At 35.8% G+C, this 18,781-nt stretch overlaps 1 pseudogene; it reads right to left on the minus strand.

Moving 5' to 3' along the window:
• Nucleotides 1-14,648: 14,648 nt before the first annotated feature.
• On the minus strand, nt 14,649-17,360 carry LOC149140759 (auxin-induced protein 5NG4-like; annotated as a pseudogene).
• Nucleotides 17,361-18,781: the final 1,421 nt, after the last annotated feature.

Below are 18,781 nucleotides of genomic sequence, written 5' to 3' on the forward strand. Positions count from 1 at the left end.
CCTTGGTCTGACATGGTATCAGAGCGCAGGTCCCAGATTCCTTGTAACTCCCTTATCTTTGTCCTGAGCGCTCCTCTGTCCTGAGCGCTGCTCTGTTCTGAGCGCTCCTCTGTCCTGAGCGCCTCTGTCCTGCGTCTCAATGATGTTGATTCTCTGCGCATGAAGTGTCGGTTATACCTTGACTGGTTGCATCAGTTATACCCCTTTTTCGTTGCCTCTCCACACAATTTTTTATCCTTCCTGAACAGCTTCAATCTCTGCAACCGCCTCTCGATTACCGTTCAATTCTCGACTCCCTTGGAGCACTGCACCTGAAGCATTCCATTCTACTGGGCGAAGTTATGCTCATTACATCCTGACCTACCACAAATCCAATCACCAGATTTCCACTCCAGAAGTGGCACATTGATTATTTAGCGGCATATCCTCAAAATCATCTGCCTCGCCCTCGGCGTTGGCGTCCATCATATCTACATCTGAAGAAAGCCTATCCCAATCGGACGCAGCATCTTCGGACGGATCCTCCTCAAGGTCTTGTGTTTCAAGTGCTGCTCTCCATACACTGCCGTCATACCATACAACAGCATCTATTACTGGGCCCTTATCTTCATAGCAATCCGCTTGTTTCTGAAGATAATCAACTCTGTTTTGAAGATCTTCACGCTCCTTTTTTAATGTGCTACTGCCAGGTTTAGGGTGTTTCTGATCAAATGCCGCGAGCTTACTTAAAGCCTCCAGTGTGGCTTCCGCATGTTTCTCTTCCCATTTTTTCTTTCGTTCTTTCTTTAAGCGAGCAGTCAATGTCTCTGTAAAAAGATCATATACCAACTTATAGCCTACTCGCCACTCTCTAGAGGGATTCTTCCAATAATCACCCCTCTCTCATCATAAGTAGGGTGTGTCTCGAGAAATTTCTGTGCACCGATCTCCTGCTTCGGCATCAAGCTGGCAATGAAGGTGGACTCGCTCATCTTAAATGTGGGTAGAGCTCCATTATCAGAGGCTATTGTGCTAGCACAAGGCATGGTCCTCCTGATGGATTGAAGTCGCTCTGTAATCTGTGAGTCCCTTAAGTTTGAGAATGCCGATATATGACAAGAGAGATGATTTTAACTTCAGTATGGCGGTTCTGGTATAATGTTGTGCTGTTGATTTTAACTTCAATATATATTTATGATGGCGGTTTTGGTATAGCGTTGAGCAGTTTGTTGACTTCATGATATTACACAGTTTAAATAATTCAAAGGGTTTGTATATCATTCAAAATATTGTGGTGTTTCCAGAATGTCTTATATACCAAAGCATTTGTAGTATTGATATATTGAAGTGATATATTAATAGAATGAAGTGATATATTGAAGTGATCCATTGCGCATTTTTCAAAACATAGTAGTATTGCAGTGATATGTACAATGAAATGCTGATGCTTTTAGCAAAATATTAGAGGGATTTGAAGGCTATAACGTAAGGATTTTTTTTAGCAGAAGTAATTTTTTACAGAATGCATTCAATCATCTCTATGGTAGGAATAGTTCTCACTGGAAAGGAGAACTATTCTGAATGGTCTCGGATGGTAAAACACACCCTCATCTACAATGAGTTGTGGAAAGGAGTGTGTGTCGGAGAAGAAGACAAAGACCCTGTGCAGCCTACATCAGATAAAGAACTTGTCATTTGGGAAAACAAGAACAGCAAAGCCTATGCATTGATCGCAGCATCTGTAAATGAAGAAGTAAGTCATCATATTTCATCCTATTCCACTGCCTTTGAAGCTTTACAAAAGCTGAAAGAACTCTATGATTCACATTCTGCACTTGAAGTTGTTCAGCGCATGATTAAACTCTTCACTCTTGAACTGAAAAATAATGATCCTCTTGCTCTTGCATCTGAAATAAAGTCTATAATGCATGATATTAAATCCACTAAGGTTGAGCTGGATATCTCTCTTATTGCCTTTCTCAAAGCACTCTATCCTACCTACTCCAATTATCTTGAGTCATTACAAGCAAATGGAAATCTTAAAGATATAACCTTTGACTCTCTTGTGAAAAAGTTTGCTGAAAGAGAGAAAGCCTTTGGAAAGAAGACAGTCCCTGAATCTTCTGAAGAGACTGTTTGCCTTGCTCATAAAGAAAAGCATCCTGCTCAAGATTCTACAAGAGGAAGAGGTGGATGAAGAGGAAGAGGAAGATACTTCAGAGGCAGGGGGGGCAGACATTCTCAAGGAGAAAAGGCAGATCTGCATTGCATTCGCTGCAAACGAAATGGATCACATGATGCTTCTACATGCAAGCTACCATGGGACAAAATTGAGCAGAGAAGAAATCAGCAGAAAGGTAAAACTGATGATAGAGACAAAGGTAAAGCACCTGAATCCGCTCACTATACTGAGGCACAATGTAACATTGGAGTAAATGAAGATTTGTTTAATGCTTCACTTGCTTCTTCGAAAAATGATTGGCTGCTTGATTCAGGAGCAACCTGTCATATGACTCATAGGAAAGATTTTTTTGAAGATTTCACTGACAATGTTGATGGAGCAGTATACTTTGCAGATCAGTCAAAAATCAAGCCATCAGGGCTTGGCACAATCAGGCTTAAACTGCCTGGTCTTCCAGACTTTCTTCTGGACCATGTTCTATATCTCCCACAGCTCAAGAGAAACTTGTTGTCCCTGGTCCACATCCGCCAGCAAGGTCACTCCATTCATATGTTTGATGGAAAGCTTGAGGTAAGAAAGGCATCTGACCACTCACTTGTCATGAGGGGAATAGAAGAAGAAAGACTTCTTAAACTGCAAGGAACCTCTGCTCATGCACAACATTTCTCATATATTTCTCATCATGAAGAAGGTACACTTCCATCAAGTTTATTATGGCATGCTAGATTTGGACATTTAAACTATGACAGTCTTCGCTTATTAAAGAAAAATGGTGTTGCTGGTTTGCCTACAATTCCTAGAAAACAGAAGCAATGTGATGCTTGCATTCAAGGAAAGCATAGCAAACAGTCTTTTCATGATTCACATTCAAGAGCACATAGGAAGCTTGAACTCATTCATTCAGATTTATTTGGTCCAATGCCTATTCCTTCTGCAAATGGAAATAAATATATCATGACATTTATTGATGATTACACCAGAATGTGTTGGGTTTATTTATTGAAGAACAAATCTAATGCTTTTCAAACATTCAAGGATTTTCATAAGTGGATTGAAAATGATGCACAATCTCATATTGGGTCTATTCGCACTGATAATGGAAAAGAATATACATCAAATGAATTTGAAAACTATCTTCGCCAACATGGGATCAAACATCAAACAACTGTACCTTATAATCCCCAACAGAATGGTGTAGCAGAAAGAATGAATAGAACAATCTTGAATATGGTACGATCCATGCTTTTCTTCAAAAATGTAAAGATAATGTTTTGGGCTGATGCTGTTCTATGTGCTGCATATATAAAGAATAGATGTCCATCTAGTGCTATAAGAAACAAGACTCCTTATGAATTGTGGTATGGACATGTTCCTTCGGTAAAACACCTCAGGATTTTTGGTTCCACCTGTTATGCTTTAATACCAAAGGTACATAGAAACAAACTTGGTGCTAGAAGTCGTAAGTGTATCTTCCTGGGGTATTCAAACACCTCTAAAACATACCGTCTCTATGATGAAGTAAATAAAAAGTTTGTTGTATCTAGAGATGTCATTTTTCTTGAATCATCCAAATCTGACAGTGTTGTTGAGCGGCAACTTGATCGCTTGGATAGATTCACAAAAACGAAATCATTTCAAGAGTTTGATAATCAAATTCCACATCTTGAAGGGGGGATTCCTATACTAGATCAACATGTGGAATCTTCTTCTGAAGAACAATCTCCCTTGCATGAAACTCCAACACCGGATGATCCTTTAAGTGATGTAATTGATAGAATTGGGAGACTCAATGTTGATTCAGTCCCAACTCAATCAACAGAGCAGCCTGGACCATCTCAGAAAGGTCCCCCAAAGTGGCTGACAAAGACACTTGAAAGTGTTCATCCTGATGAAATTGGAAAAACAGGAACCAGAAATTCAAACCAACAAAATGGAGGTGATGTAGATGACTCTAATTCACCTGTTGATATGGATGTTACTTATGATTGTGAATTGAACTTGTCTACAGATTTTGAACCAACTTCCTTCAAAGAAGCTGCTTCTCATGATGAATGGAAAGAAGCGATGCAGAAGGAGTATGATGCCCTCATAAAGAATGGCACTTGGAAGCTGGTTGATCCTCCATTTGGAACCAAACCAATTGGCTGCAAGTGGGTCTACAAGAACAAGTACAAAGCTGATGGCTCACTTGACAAGCACAAAGCTAGGCTTGTGGCAAAAGGTTTTGCACAGAAGGAAGGGGTCGATTATGAGGAAACTTTTGCCCCCACAGCAAAATGGGCCACCATCCGGACACTCTTTGCACTAGCTGCTCAGAACGGTTGGAAAGTCCATCAAATGGATGTAAAAACTGCATTCTTGAATGGAGATCTAAAAGAGAATGTTTTTATGTCCCAGCCTGAAGGATTTGCTGTGAAAGGACATGAACACAAAGTATGCAAACTTGTGAAGTCCTTGTATGGCCTCAAACAAGCACCACGAGCCTGGTATGAAAAACTAACTGAGCATCTTCTGAAACTCAACTTCAATCATTTTGATCTTGATGATGCAACTTTATTTGTCAAGAAAGTTGGCAAAACAGTTGTATATCTTGTGGTATATGTAGATGATCTTTTAATGACAGGGAACAATGAAAGCTATATTGCATCCATAAAGAAAGAATTAGGAAAAAGTTTTGAAATGACTGATTTGGGCTATGTTCATTACTATCTTGGCATTGAAGTAACCCAACATCCAAAATTCATATTTCTTTCTCAAAAGAAATGCATTGGAGATTTGTTAAACAGATTTGGCATGATAGAGTGCAATCCTCTTTCTACTCCAATGGAACAAAACTTGAAGCTCACATCTATTGAAGGAAAGGAATTTGAGGATGCAAAAAAGTATAGACAGCTTGTAGGAAGTCTCATCTACCTCACTACTACCAGACCAAACATTTCATTTGCTGTTGGAATCCTCTCCAGGTTTATGCAAAAGCCTTGTGAGGGACATTGGTCTGCTGCAAAAAGAGTTCTAAGGTACTTGAAGGGAACTCAAGACCTTGGAATCAAGTATACACAGGTGGACGACTTCAGCTTGATTAGATACTCTGATTCAGACTTCGATGGAGACAAAGAAAATGGGGTATCTACTTCAGGATATGCTATGAGTCTTGGATCAGGAGCTGTCTCCTGGAGATCACGCAAACAATCAGTTCCAACAGATTCCACAACAGAAGCAGAATACGTGGCAGCAGCTGAAGCAACGAAAGAAATTGTGTGGCTCAGGAAAATTCTTGAAGATTTGCAGGTAAAACAAGTACAATCAACTCCACTCATGATTGATAACACCTCTGCAATAAAGTTGGCCAAGAACCCAAAGTTCCATGATGGTACTAAGCACATCAATACTAAATATCATCTGATCCGACATCATGTTGAGGCCAAAACAATCCATCTTCGTCATTGTTCCACAAATGAGCAAATTGCAGACATCTTCACCAAAGCGCTTGGAAGAGAAAAGCTTGAAAGATTCAGAACGATGCTTGGACTCACCAACATCCCTTCAGATTAAGGGGGGGAATGTTCACACCTAATCTTCAACAGTTGGGTAAACTGGAACGTGAACAGTCATCAAGAAGATGAACTGATCTGTCCCATTTATGTATATAAATGATAGTTATCTAATGAAATAATCAGTCAGTTTTCTTCTGCCCATTTTGGAGTTACCCTGGCCTGACATTATCCATGGCTCCCTTTCTTTCCTTTCCCACACCCAACAAACACCGAGACCAAACCACAAAAGACAAGAAGAAAGAATGAAAAACAGAGAAAACCCGTGATAGAAAACACATGACAAAATACAAAGTAGCATGGCCATGCTCAAAGTCAACAACCAAAAACAACAAGAGAAAATATGAAGCTAACAATAACAATAGAGACATGTAAAGCATACCCTTTACACATAATTCATTAGCCCACAACAAACTCAATCCCTTGAGTTCTGGTGTTCAGAGTGTCCATCACCATCATGTGCACACAATTTTAGTTAGAGTCCTTCCCTAGGTTTATAACAGCCTCAAAATTCCAAGTATCCCTCTAATTAGTTCAAGAGGGAATTTTTCAGTGTTTCTGAGATCTTAAGGGGATACTCCCTCATCTCTCTTCCTCAGTTTTCGTATGTTGGTAAAATATCTTCTCAGGTGTTCCTCTCCACAGTTCCAACATGAAAGTGGTTTTGTCTTCTCTCAAGCCTTACAAGGTATTTTTATGACCTTGTCAGGATGACATGCTTCTGTATCTCTAGAAGTTTATGCATGTTGCAACAACTCTTGCATGTAAGACACATGTTGCAACAACATTGTGTTCATATTTACCTATTCCTTTTCTTCCTAACAAGCCTTTTGCTCTCCGCCTTGCAAATTTTCATCTCGACTTTCAAGCTCCTGAAGATTTCTACTCTTTCAAGAATTGGGATATGTAACAACAATAAAGTTTGTAATTATTATTGTTATTACAATATCCTTTTGGGTTTAGTCTTAGTAGTTGGGAAAATGGTTTGTTATTCCCTTTACTCAGTTTCTGCAAAGGGACATGTTGAGAAATTGTGATAAAGCTAGAAGAGTTAGCATCTTGGGATAAAGTCCACTTAGAAAATTATTTTTGTATTTGGCTTGTTCCAATTAGTTACCAAGTCACCATGGTTTAAATTTATTATTATTATTATTATAACCCACACAAAGTACTTAAGTCATTCCTCCCCATTTAACAAAAACTTGAACCATCTTTTTCTTCCACATATCTATTTTTTTCCTTATTGAATAGTGTTTACCTACCCATTTATTGTTAAACTTTCTTATTTACATATACAAGACCATTGTAGTTTTTTAGAAGGGTTTTGTTGAAGAAGTCAATTGTAGTTTAGCATGAGTAGAAGATCAAGGCATCATCTATAAGGGCCACAATTTCGCTCGAAAGACGAATTCTCGCTGGAATCTAGCAAAAAAATCTTCAAAAAATTCGACTATGGGACTATTTAAATTGTTTTTTGATGGCAAAAATGGATTCAACACCATCAATAACCTCAAAGGCGCTCAAAATCTTGAAACTTGACAACCCTAACCCGTATTTTCAAAATTTTCAGTGGGATTTTCTAAAAATTATGCCAGAATTTCTATTGTTTTTCGGGCGAAATTGTGGCCTATTAGACTAAGCGGAAGATCAATGTCCTTGAACTCTTCAAATTTATTATTATTATTATTATTATTATTGTGAATTGGTAAAATATGCAACTAATGTGCTCATACTAATGGTATCAATTCTCACAGCATGGCTCGTACTAGTGTCGATTCTCACTGCTACCACTCTAACCTCTATACATACCAATGCGGCCCCAACGCAACACATAGGGCTAATAAAATATTTGAACCAGCAACATCACAAAAAATACTTTAAGAATACACACTATCACCAAATAATCTATACCAAAAGCTCTTAAACTCTTCAATTTTAAATCATAAGAAAATAATTAATTAAATTTAATAAAAAAAAAATCTAAATATTTACTTTTTTATTAGAGAAATTTCCAAATTTAATTTTTACGATAATCACAAATTTTCCTCACTTAAATTACAAATTTAAATATATCACTGATTTAGTATTTTAAAACCTTTAAAACACCTAAATCTTAAAATTCAATAATTTAAATTAAAAGTTCTAATAATTCAGAACCCATTATCCTATTTCATAATTAATATTTTTTCTTTTAATATTAAAAAATATATATTAACTTCAAATTAATTAAATTTATTTGCAAATATTAAAATAAATAAAAAATACTATTAAAAAAATTGCTTAAACAAAATGCTATGATAATGTTACTCGATAACCCCATCATTGAACGGCGTTGAAATTGTACCAATTGTAATTTGTAATGCTCTTCAACGCTCCCTTCATTTGGAAGCTTCAATCATTCTTCAATAAAGAGTTTGTTGTATTTTAACGTTTTGACCATTGTATGCCAGGTACAATGCGATCCAGCTAGCATATTAATTTCAAAATTTTAATTCAATTCAATACATTTCTTTATTTATATTATATATTCTAATTTATAGACGAAATAATTGTTTTTTATTTGAATTTAATAATATAATTTTAAATAAGATTGTGATTTTGTATTGTTTAAAATATATTTTAAATGAATAAATAAATTTAGGTTGTGAATTTTTTTTTTGGACATTCACATTTTATAGATTAAATAACTTTGAAAATTTTTTGATTTTTTTTTAAAATCAATGAGATAAATGCTTTACAAAAAGTCTATTTCATTTATAAGTTGGAATTAATTAATTAATTAATTATATATAGAATGAAAGTAGGAGAAATTTTGGAGTACTTTTTCACATTTTGTGGATGGAAATTGGGTAAACCCTTTACCCTAATTACGGGGCCTTACCTTAAGGGGATCAAAGAGAATGAAATCCTTGATCAGCAATAACTAGCAACAATATGTGAGAATTTCAAGTCTAGTTCTAAACGACTTGAGCTAACCTTTAAAAATATATTTATAATTTGCTAAATTATGTGAGCCATGAGATGATTGATACACATAACCTATAAATAAATATAACAAGATACCTTGTCACTATCTATTTTATGTCCCATAAACTAATTTAAATATATATTATTATAAAAATATATTTTAATTAATAAATACTCATTAAAAAAATAAAATAAAAATTTATTATTTAATAAAAATAAACAAATAAATATTAATAATCATTTCCCCCTAAATTTATTATTTTAACAACCATGCTCACTTAGTCATATAAAAAAGGAAAAAAAGGGAAAGAAGAAGTCCTAACTAGCCCCTTTTTTCTTTTCATATATTAATATGTATATGTATATAATTATATAAAAATTAATTAGCTAAAAATATAATGAAAATATAATTTATAACTTATTTATTAATATGTGTAAACATTAATTAGCTCTTATAATCTAATAATTATTGTGTGAAAAAGGTGCTCTACAATTTTAATATGGTGAAATGTTATAGTGTTTGTAAATGAGTGTAAACATTTAAATGTTTAGCACAATATAAAGTATGAGAGAAATGTTGTAGTGATTGTAAATAAGTGTAAAAGTTTAAATATTGACTCAATATAAGAGAGATGATGTAATATATATAAAATGAAGTATAGATAAAAACTAATAATAATAACTATAATACCATCTTCTTTGATAAAATAATAAATATGTAATATGTAATTTTGTTTTTAATAATAAAAGTACAAACTAATTATTCTAAAAAAAATCACAATATACATATCACACTAAAATAATTCTAAATAATAATAATAATACAACATAATGAAATGATTCATAATTATTCATATTTCAAACATATAATTAATAAATATATAAAAACTTAATAAATTTAATAATTAAATGTATAATTAAAAATAAAATTATTTCTAAATATAGAGATGTGAAATGCTTAGATATGTCTAGATAACATAGTCTAACTAATAGACGAAACGACCTTTTTCAAGGTATTTTTCTAATTAATTTTAACCAAAATATGATAGAGATTTTTAGAAAATTAAATTTAAGTTGTTTGATCTATAGAATTCAAGTGTCGTGTTGAATCCATTTATGCATTCAAAAATGTATTTTAAACAACAAAAATTCACAATCTTGCTTGAATTGTATAGCTTGATTCCGGTGAAAAAGGTCCTTTCGTCTAGAAGTTACACTGTGCCTATATAGATTAGTTATAAATTAAGATTTACTTAACCATATAAATTAAAATAAAGATTCACCTCGATGGGGGCAGAGGAACGCAGATTAAATAATGTGGCAGTGAGCAATTATGACCCTCCCATATGACAAAGGGATGACACATGGGAGATGCCAGAGACAATTATTGGTGGATGCTCTGAAGTTTTGAGATGATTGGTATGTGGTACATAAGTCGGGTGGTGGTTTGTCTTTGACGATGGTGGTTTCAGGTTATGGGTGAGTGTGAATGTGGTGAGAACATCGTCAAGTATGCATAGGCTGCCAACCTTTGCATGCTCTTCAGCCTGGTAATATTTGGGTATTCATTTTTGTAACGGCCCTGATGAAAATTCCATTTAATAAATGTTAAAAACAATAAACACAGATGACTCAGACATGTATTCCAACCTAAATGTTGGGCAGGGCATCCTAGGGGGTGTCCATTTGGTTGTTTATGGCTAAGGAAATTCGCAAAGGTAATGGCTAAGGCATTAAAGAGGAAAAAAAGGTATTTTGGCACATTTATTTATGAAAATAATGGAAATTAGGAGAAAAGGAAGGTGAAAGGTCACATTTTGCAAGTGAGGAGGAAATTGAAGGAAAATAATAGAAAATGAATAAAATAGAGGCCTCATTAATAAAAAGGCTTTTGAGGATCAGTTCGCAAGATTCTTCCTTTTAGAGTGAAGGCTTTTGTCAATTCAGTTTTGGAGCTCTCTCATTATTCTCTCCCTCTCTCATACTCTTGGTTACTTAGAGTTTTCTTGGAGCATTCTTGGAGGGTGTGGCATACTTGGATTCTTGGACCAAGAAGGCACCGGCATCAACAACTACATCAGATTTTCTTGCAGGTATCGAGTTGCATGTATGATTTCTTCACTAGTTTTGGCATGCATGGCACATGCATGTGGTTTCTTAGTTATGATCCGTCATTGGCATGGAGGATGGCTAGAATTGACAGTAGATTGCCTAGCCTTGCCACTTCCTAGATAGCCATGGTGATTGTGGGTTTACTTTCATTGCTTTGTTTTGGTTGGTTCTAATTTTTCCATAGCTTGGGTTGAGTTACTAGTCCTGGAAGCCCTGGTTGAACAAATGCTCTGGAAGCCCTGTAACAGCTTGGGTTGAGTTACTACTCCTGGAAGCCCTGGTTGGACAAACGCTCTGGAAGCCCTTGGCAGGTTGAGTTACTAGTCCTGGAAGCCTTGGTTGGGCAAACGCTCTGGAGGACCTGTATAAGTTGTGGGTTGAGTTACTAGTTCTGGAAGCCTTGGTTGGACAAATGTTCTGGAAGCTCTAGAAGGCTTGGATGGAAACCAATCTGATGATGGTTTTTGGTGATGTCCGGCTGTGAGGTGGAATCACGGTTTGATGGGTTGAGGTGGGTGGCCTCTGGAAGCCCTAGATGAGTTTTAATTGATGTGTTCTATGAGATCCCACATTCATGCTTTGAATATGGCATGGGGGTGATTGGCTGAAGAGAGACTTGGCTCAGCCAATCCATGGTCAGGTGGAACGTGGTAGTCCCATCTCCAGTTGGTTCATTCCATTTATTAATGAAAAAAAAATCATTCCCTTGATTTTCATGTGCAAATGTACTGATGTATATATCGATTTTGATCGCTGATATGTTTATTGTATTTTTGTTCCTATTATGTTTTTTTTTATGCACATTTACCCCGGAGGTTGTTACAGAGTGGTACCAAAGTATGGTTCAAACACTTGGACTGGATGGGCTCTATCATAGGTAAAATGAATAACAAAGGTTAATTTTTAGGCCTTTTTGTCATATCTGTTATAACTTTTCTTCTGTGGAATATTAGAAGTCAAAAATTTGTCCATACTGAAGGTAAATCCCACTGATAATGTGGTAAAAATTTCAGATATTGGTTCACAATACTTTAGGAATTATGATCTAAGGAAGATTACCTTCCTGCGTGCACCTTTAAACAGGTCATGTTGGAATTTTTGCAATAACTTATCTTCTGTAGGCTTTCAGAAACTGAAAAAATTGTCACATTTAGTGGACATACCACTGATTATGTGGTAGAAATGTTAGATACTAGGTCACAATATTTTAGGAGATATGAGTACAGGGACTCGAGCCTTCTGAATGCTCCTAAAATCAAGTTTCAAAGAGGTCATGCTAACATTGTTGTTATAACTTTTATTCTAGGCACTCTCAGGGCTGAAAGTTTTTCCACAATGAGGGGAAATCCCATTGATATTGTGATAAAAATTTCAGACATTTATTAGCTATATTTTATGAGATATGACCAGTGTAAATTGAGATTTCTGGATACTCCTAGAATTATGCACCAAATGGGATTGTGTTGGTATTTTTGTTATAAATTTTCATCTATGAAATCTCAAAAGCTGAAACTTGAACCATAGTGAGGGATAATTCCATTGATCATATGGTTCAGTTTTCATAACTTGTACTACTACAGTTTAGGATATGTGCATTGAATTATTCGCTATATTAGTTTGCATGCAAAGTGTTTGATGAAATGCTTAAATGGTTCAATGATTAATTGCATACAAATTGTTTGATAAAATGCCCCAGTGAGTATGCTGGTTGTGGTTGGGGATAGTATTGATGTGTAATAGTATTGTTGTAGTTGATATATGCTTACTTGTATGCAAATAGTTTACTATATTAGTTTGCATGTAAAGTGTTTGAAGAAATGCTTACATGCAAATGTAATAATATACTAGTTGTTTGAAGAAAATTACGCCGTAAGGCATTTCCCTCTGAAATCAACTCCCCTCTCCGCCTACCTGTCATCTTTATATGCCATAGGATTATATGTTAGACGATTGCAAAGGTTTCATCCATTAGATTAGAATGGTTACAAAAAATTAGTTGCTGAAACGGTTTACGCACTGTTTTAATGGTTACAAATTCGTAGACGAATCCATCTCCGGAAATTAGTTGTTGAAACGGTTTGCACACTGATCAAATGGTTACAAATTCGTTACTGAATCCGTCTCATCTAGATTTCCAAAAATCTCAATTTAATTCAGAGTCGAATGACCACAGCTATTTTTCGAAATTTGTGCTTATCCATTGAATTTTTCTGAGCTGAAGACTCTAGGAGATTCCTTAAATGCCCTAATCTAAATGCGTTTAAGTTCATATTATTTGGTGTTACAGATTTCAGACAGTTTGCCCTAATCTGAACGTGTTTAAGTTCATACTATTTGGTGTTACAGATTTCAGACAGTTTCGTGAATCTTTAGTTCAGAATTTATGTTCTCTAGTCTGGAAAAGCAGAGCATAAGGTGTTTGATTTCTAATGGCCGACCACTAATGCTAAAATTGTTTAGGCAAACAGGCATTTACTGTGCATAGAACTCCTGGCACAGGAACCTTTTTGCACATTTCGGTTTAGTTGCTGAAACGGTTTGTGCACTGATCGAATGGTTACAAATTCGTTGTTGAATCCATCTCATCTAGATTTCCAAAAGGTCTCAATTTAATTCGGAGCCGAATGACCACAGGTATTTTTCGAAATTTGTGCTTATCCACTGAATTTTTCTGAGCTGAAGACTCTAGGAGATTCCTTAAATGTCCTAACCTGAACGCGTTTAAGTTCATATTATTTGGTGTTACAGATTTCAGACAGTTTGCCCTAATCTGAACGCGTTTAAGTTCATATTATTTGGTGTTACAGATTTCAGACAGTTTCGTGAATCTTTAGTTCAAAATTTATGTTCTCTAGTCTGGAAAAGGAGAGCATAAGGTGTTTGATTTCTAATGGCCGACTACTAATGCTAAAATTGTTTAGGCAAACAGCCGTTTACTGGCATAGAAATCCTGGCACAGGAACCTTTTTGCACATTTCGGTGAAGCCGAGTCTTCTCCATTTTCTTCCAGAAATCCTCGCGTTAGCCGGTGCTATGAGCAAGATAACGTGTTCCCTGCTTCTACTCAGGCAAAGCCAATCGGCTTCCAGAAAACACAAGAGAAAACTGATCCTTTTCATGCTCTGTACAAGGTCCCGATTGGAGACACCCCTTACGGTAGAGCCAAGCACCTTCAGGTGAACTATTTTGTCGGATGTTTCTTAGAACACGCTATTTTATTCATACCTTCTGTGTGAAAGATCAAATTAATCGAAATTTTGAGGATACAACTCATGGAAAAGGATCCTTCTGGCGCCATTCAAAATCGGTGCAACCAACTCTTTATCGAAATTAATCCATGTAGAACCCTGATAAAGTGGTGAGCAACATTCATCAGAAATGATTCAAATGATAATATTAAAAAGATTTCAGAATGTAGTTAATGCTTTACAAATTCCCACTTACCAGCAGCTGGTGAGTTGTGAGCATTCACTGACTATACATCATACAAATGATAATGTAAGGATTCAAGAAGATTTTAAAATGTACATTTTCATAGTTTATATGTACTGTTTTATTTCAAACTGTGCAATAAGTTTTTGTATAATTTTTCAGGTAAACACATTACCTGTGAATCTTGTTAGCATTGAACGACTGAGAATAATACACAATAGTGTTATAATGTTGGAATTCTTAGCGATTCTACTGTGTTAATGACTAAGTGTTTATTACGAACATTGCAATTTTTCAACAAAATGTCAAGAATGTTAGTGTAGTAAAGGTGTTTTCACATCCACTACTTCAGAAGCAGTTCTACTGTGTTAATGACTAAGTGTTTATTACAAACATTGCAATTTTTCAACAAAATGTCAAGAATGTTAGTGTAGTAAAGGTGTTTTCACATCCACTACTTCAGAAGCAGGAGGTGGGTGCCAATTTTCTTCTCCTTCTGTTGCTATGGCTATATCTGCTTCTTTGTCAGAAGATATTTTGATATGGGTAGCATCGTCTTGGCTTTTTCCCTACATAAAAAGGTAGAGACGAATGAATATAAGAATCATGCCCATCAAACTGTTCCAGTGCAGGAAAATCAAGCATTTCATTTAATTAATTTTGTAAATTAAAATTTTGTAAATCTGTAGGCAGAATGAGACACACCTTCCCAGACGCAGCGTGTCTCCCAGAAATATAGATGATAAAATTGCTGAGCACACGGTAGACACTGGGCTGAATACTGTAACGAATACTGGCCCTCTTTTCTACAAACACCATAATTGTAATGGAAATGCCATTGCGTTGAATATGATTCCCTGCCAAATTGAATTAATCCTCTATTCGGATGTGGGGGTTGTATAAGGAGAGGGATGAGATTGTGTCAAATACAACCATTATGCGAAGCCTTTTCAGGCTACTAGATCAATCCCTTCTTTTTCAATCCTTTTTCTATTGTTTGGATTAGCTTATATTACTTCTGAATTCAGAACCTTTTACCTTTGGATATCCCTTCTTTTTCAATCCTCTTTCTACTGATTGGATTGGCTTATATTACTCCTAAATACAGAACCTTTTACCTGTGGATATGGATCCATAACATCAAACTAAGGTGTTTGACATCACTAGAACCCCATTTTCTTTTTCCCTGTACATGTAGATGTAATGATGCAGCACCACCGAGGGGATTGGAACTCAGAACTTTTTACCCATGGATACGGATCATTAACCAAAACACCAAACCAAGGAGGTGTTTGACAAGTAACCCATGTCATTGGAACATTATTTCTTTTTTCCTGTATATGAAGATGTAGTAATGCAGGGACACAGAGGGTTTTCCTTGAACTTTTAATTGCTCTGACTTTGTGAAAGTGTAACAATGCAGCATCACAGGGTTTTTTTTTTTTCCTTCTAACTGTTTTTTCTAATGGAGGCAGATTGTTTCTTGAACTTTTAATTGCTTTGACTTTTTTAGTATGTATAGACCATGAGACAGGTAAAAATGGACCATTTGACATATTTTCAATGTTTTTGAATCATGCTATGTTTGCACATTGTCCATACATCTGGGGACGACTTTCAGAGAATTGGGAAGGATCCTAAAGTGTGGATGTCTTTTTCCCACTTTCAGAGACTAACCGAGAAGGATCCTAAAGTGTGGAAGTGTTTTTCCCATTATGAGAAACTTCTGTCTTCCACCTTACGGTGTTGATTGTGAAGGAGGTGTTACTATACTATGTTGGAATTTTACTATTTGAGAAAGTTTGACTGCGATCTCATGCCTTTCCTATTCGTAATGTTTTGGTGAAACAGTTTATGCAAAGGTCACACCAAAAAGAAGAATCAGTGAAGAAAGAAGAAGAAGAACAAGCAACTTCCTCAAAGAGTGGAAATTGGAAATGGTAGATCTACTTAAGCCTTACATACTATAGTTGTGTCACCCACTGATGTCACTTACCTGAAATTGTATAGCCTTTTCTTTTGCTTGCTACATTATAATGGAATGTGATTTTCCTATTTCATATAGGAACTATTTGAATTTCTTATTTTCCCCAATCATATATACATTTATTTAATTAGAAATCACACGTTAGTGTTAGAATTCTATTGTAACTATTGGACAGAGAAATTAACCCCAAGTTACATTGATTTTCCATTACTCAAACATTCATATATACAAGATTTCATGACCTTTGGTTTTGTCTTCCAAGGTGCTATGTGTCTTCCTATTCTAACTGTTCAGATTTCCCCTATTTTAAATATTTACAAATTACCAAATTCTTAAGTATTAGGTGTCTATCAACCTCCCCTTTAATTGGAAGGGGTGTTTGTAAGGATTATGCAGAGAGATGAAGTACAACTTCCAATGGCTCAATCTGCTCTTTGAATCTAGTGGTTTTGGGGATGACCATAAAATGAAAGGCCATTAAATTATTAACTGCCAAAAAGAAATAAATTAGGATGCCAGTACTAGATGACCACCTAACAAAAATTAAGTTATTCATGGCTGGGAAAATTGAGGAAGAACATCATTCATGTATGTAGACTTACTACAGCGACCACAGTCAAAATACCAGCCCTATCCAGTATCCATGATGTTGTAATGATGCCTCTATCAAGAATGGCTATTAGGAGAGCATTTTGGATGGAGCCTAGAATGGCAGTAATTGATGTAAGGGATAGTGTGGCTGGAAACTTGTTCAATGTCTCAACCTGCACATGAAATTATAATCATACATTTGATTGGGTGGGGAGATCTGAAACTTCTAAATACAGAAAAGGGTTATAATTGGGTATCAATTTAATATGCAAGGTGGTAGGGAGACCTGCAATATCATGGTAGTGGATAACATTATCACTGCTGAGATAAGGTAAATACACCCTCTAATCTGGTTGCCTGAATCTCCCTCATGTAGAATGGTTTCCACTAGGTGTACTATATTAGTGCTGGAAACTGATGTTGATTGTCCCCACAGAGGCCAAAGTTGGGCTAGAGTAGGACCTTGAAGGAAACTCATAGCCATTGCTCCACCCACACAAATTATAGTTCCCAGAATTTTGGGTCTACTGCGAATACACATAACGTCTACTTTCTCCATCCTACACATTTGACACTCACATTAGATTTTGGTCATAATAAATCTAAATGATGTAATCAACTCCAAATGAAAGCATCAAATATTTTAGCTTTTATTGCCGGACTCTAGCGATACAATTGTGAGTGAGATTGCCATCTTCAGTTGTTTAAAATATATTATTGATTCCATAAATGGATTGAACAGCTGAGACAATCTTGGAACACCTGCATTATGCAGGTTACACAACTCAAATATGTAATTGTAACAAATATCTACCGAATTTTGAGCAAAATTGACCAAAACTTAGAAGAATCAGACTATAGGAACAGGGGAAAATTTCTCAAACTGTGTGCCTACGGTGTTTGAAAAACTGTTTGCTGATATTTTTTGGGCATTTAACATCAAATGTCCCGATTTTTGGACGGAAGAGAGTATGAATCTCCATGCAACATCTGCTTTACAATCAGGGCTACCTTTGTCTAGGAGCTACAACTGAGAATTGTCTGTTCTATCAAAGTCCTCGAGGACTTGCATCTGACTTCTTATATGCGTAAAAAACAGTGCCATCACGAAGAATGTGCTGCCCGAATTTAAATTTGGGTCATCACTTCTCCAAGCGCTTAAACTTGCTGCTAGACCACATTCTGACGTTCAACTTGTTTGCAATTTTGCTAGGTTGCAGCATTGAGAATGTCCTATGCAATTGATGAGTAAGGTTGATATTTGCGACTTGCAGCAGTTTTACTCACAGTTAAAAGGGAATCTCATATATGTCTGTTCTATAACATTGTTAGATTTTCTCACACTTATTTGTTTTTAGATTGGAGAATTCTTAGAAATTCCTTTGAGACATTGTTCAACAGTGGAGATTAATATGATTCTTTCTTTGTTGTGCCGACTTGGACACTGATCAAACTAGCCAAAGACTGTTTCCTTTACCTCTTGATCACTCACTCAGAAACATTCATTTTGTAGTTGACACATTGATGTCCAGGTGTTGAAGAATTGCACTGTGGTTGTAATCCTCTATTCAGATGTGGGGGTTGTATAAGGAGAGGGTTGAGATTGTGTCAAATAAAAACCATTATGCGAAGCCTTTTCAGGCTACTAGATCAATCCCTTCTTTTTCAATCATTTTTCTATTGTTTGGATTGGCTTATATTACTTCTGATTTCAGAACCTTTTACCTTTGGATATCCCTTCTTTTTCAATCCTATTTCTACTGATTGGATTGGCTTATATTACTCCTGAATTCAGAACTTTTAACCTATGGATATGGATCCATAACATCAAACTAAGGTGTTTGACATCACTAGAACCCCATTTTCTTTTTTCCTGTACTTGTAGATGTAATGATGCAGCACCACCGAGGGGATTGGAACTCAGAACTTTTTACCAATGGATACGGATCCTTAACCAAAACACCAAACCAAGGAGGTGTT

Source organism: Pinus tabuliformis, chromosome X (assembly GCF_031772625.1).
Source record: "Pinus tabuliformis cultivar Carrire ecotype Pingquan chromosome X, CPIR1, whole genome shotgun sequence".
Classification (NCBI taxonomy): Eukaryota; Viridiplantae; Streptophyta; class Pinopsida; order Pinales; family Pinaceae; genus Pinus; species Pinus tabuliformis.